Below are 3561 nucleotides of genomic sequence, written 5' to 3' on the forward strand. Positions count from 1 at the left end.
GTACAATCCAATCACAAGCAGGGAAACAAACCCAGAGATACACTTATTAAAACCCTTGAAACGAAAACTCTCGTGCGGTTCCCTGCAAGTACCACACTGAATCCGGCCCTGCTGGCCCCTCAAAAACTGACTCGAACTCTTGGGTCCCTTCCCAGGACTCTCCAATGTATGTATAGGATCTGGTCCCCTCTTCCCTATGTGCCCCAAATTAATCCCTGTTCTCGAGCTCTAGAAATCATATCACTCAGGGCCTCGCACCCTGACACACTCACCAGCTCAATCGTCCACGGCTGAACTGCAGTAGTTGAAGCAATCTATGCCCTAAACCGGGATACAAACTACCCCCAAGACATAGTCTCTAATCCTGAAAGTGAAATAGATCGCACCATCAATCCTTGTTGCGTGATACAAGAGATCCAAGGCGGACTAAAAATCCTGGCAGTCCTTCCACTAACTGGCTCTCCACCGGAGCCGGGACCAAATCCTGGTTCTTCCCCTTACGTGCTTATTTTTATTCTGCATAGCAGCTATCCCCACAGTCCAATCATAACCAATAATTCTCCTTCCCAGGCTTCTTAGATTCTCCAATACTTTCCCCGATTGGAGTATGGATCCTGTGCTTTCAGTAATTCGGGCCCAATACTACCTTCCACACCTATCCATACTTTCCTCCGGAATCATCTCGAATCCTCTAAGTCACCTACTCCCCTGATGTACTAAATGTCTGCTAAACAACAACACAATATCCCCCGAAGCACCTCCTAGGCTCCCCTAGGTTCCCAACCTCACTGAATCGCCTCATTAACTCATTGGAGCATATCCTAGGCCCTCCTAGGTTCCCAACCCACCCAGTCCTCAGCTGCTGAAAGATTCCCAGCAATGTCAACTACCTACCTTATGAATATAGCCACATGCAACAAAGATCAAAAAATCCTCCGAGTAACATGCTTAATCAAATAACGGTTAGACTCAAACGAGAGCTACGCAATAGGACCAAATCCATCACTCTAATATTATTCAGCCTGTGCCACATATGACCTAGCATATTCATTTAGTAGCTAGCTCACATTGCTTGAAGTCCCACAAAGCACAAAGCAAGCAACTTTCAGACATCGAAAAACTAACCAACATATTCCAGTCAAACAATTCTATCTATACGTCTAATTCACAATCAGGTGACTCATGTTACTATTCTTATCCTGGGATTACCCTAGGGTAATCTCCAACCCACAAACTATCATCGACATTCGGCCCATATACCACAACCCATGCTATCCACATCTTCCCTCGTTGTCGGCTGCCTTATGCATGCAAATTATACACATAATAGGATCTAATAGACTGTCGAATAATAGACTCTACCCTAGGACCACAACCAGACAAGGAATTGGAAATAAGGCCAAATCAATTATTCTAAGGCTATAAGATCCTAACCGTATATAATTTTAAAAGCATACACATAGCAATAACAAATACCAATTATCATTCTCATTCCAGCATGGCATCCAATATTCTCACGGCTACAAGCATCATATATCAGGCCAACCTATTGCTGACTACTCAGCACTAGCATGCAAGTCTACCAGCTCATACAACATACATAGGCATCTCCCCTATCCCTAACTAGCATGCGATTCACAGATTCATAATCAAATCGTAACATACAACATATGTGGGTATTCTGGGAAACTTACTTGAGCTCAGCTGATTGTATGCACCACACCTTTTCTTGTCTTATAAATTTACTTAAAACATTTTTCTTTTGAAAACTTTACAGATCCTCAGTTTGAGTTAAGGCACACCCGAAAGTACATCTGAATCCCTCAAACCAAGGCTCTGATACCAACTTGTAACGACCTAAAAATTAAGGGTAAAAATTTCATTTTTCAATACAGTCAAAACGTATATGTCATTGAATCCAAACATTCCAAAAACATGATTAATTAAAAACATTCATCAGAGTTCGTCCCAAAGTCATTCGTTGCGGAATTCATAGGTGTGTGCACTGCGATAAATCGAGCCCTTCCTTTCCCAAATGGTGATACATGAAACCGTAAACAAACCTGTAAGCCCGAAGCTTAGTGAGTTCCCAGAGCATACCACACACACAATCCACATATCACATAACCTGTTAGCTATAAAAGCTACCTATATCACATAAGCCATGCATACATAAACCTGTAAGGATGCCGTGGGCTCGCCTAGGGTCTTACACCATTGTGCCATGGGCTACCCCACATGGTCTTAACCTAGGAATGCCATGGGCTACCCCACATGGTCTTACATCCAATTGCCACGGGCTCCCCCCCGGGGTCTTCCATGCAATAACATACATAATCACATAACATATAATATATCATAGAAATATCTACACATAACACAAACATAAACCTGTAAGGATGCCATTGGCTCCCCCCAGGGTCTTACACCATTGTGCCATGGGCTACCCCACATGTTCTTAACCTAGGAATGCCATGGGCTACCCCACATGGTTTTACATCCAATGCCATGGGCTACCCCACATGGTCTTTACCTAGGAATGCCATGGGCTACCCCACATGGTCTTACATATAATGTCATGGGCTACCCCACATCGTCTTTACCTAGGAATGCCATGGGCTACCCCACATGGTATTACATCAAATGTCACGGGCTCCCCCCGGGGTCTTCCATGCAAAAACACACAATCACATAGCATATCAAATCACAGAAATGACTAACACATATACCATAATCACATAATGGGCCAGCCTTGGTGCCTTAGACCCATGGGCACGGTGAGAAGACTCACCTCGCACTGCTGAAGTCCCTCGGATAAAATCTAGCTGCTGGTTGACAGGTTCCCGGACTGTCAATCATCAAAACGACACCCAATTAATAATTAGGTTCCAATGCACAACCACAACTCCATACTTGGGGTAAAAGGTTATTTTACCCTAACTTAGCTTATTCAGTCCAAGGCCCAATCCAAAGGCCCAAAAGTCAAACCATGGACCAAAGCCCAACATATGGCCCAATTTTCTAAATTGGGCCCAAACCTCTACATGGACTTATTTTAAGTCCCAACCAATTATTCTAGTCCAAACAATTGGCATTCTGATGGCCCAATAGCTAATAATCCTCAAGGCCCACTTATGGCCCAATTTGGAAAATTGGGCCCAAGCCTCTCTAATGGGTATTATCCTGAAGCCCAATAATTTCCCTTAGTCCATAAATATGTTCCCAATTGACCCATAAAGGCCCACAGTAGCTTTGTCCAATAAATGGCTCAACAAGCATCCAAACCCAATTTGGGTTTTTCACATAAAATGATGATTAGGGTTAAGTGTTCCTACTCAACCCATTATGGACTTAATCCATTAAGCCCAAACATACAGTGAAATCAGGCTTGATTCATCAATTCACTCCAACGGTTCAAAATACGGGTCCCGATAAGTACAACCAAAAATCCCAAAATTAGGGTTTTCCAAACCCTAATTAGGGTTTCCAAAACTTAATTAGGGTTTCCAACCCAATCATAGCCCAATAGGCCCAATAGCTAGGTCTTTTGATCAGTTAGGG

The sequence above is a fragment of the Lactuca virosa genome, chromosome 7, assembly GCF_052849685.1.
Source record: "Lactuca virosa cultivar CGN04683 chromosome 7, Lactuca_virosa_CGN04683_v6, whole genome shotgun sequence".
Lineage (NCBI taxonomy): Eukaryota > Viridiplantae > Streptophyta > Magnoliopsida > Asterales > Asteraceae > Lactuca > Lactuca virosa.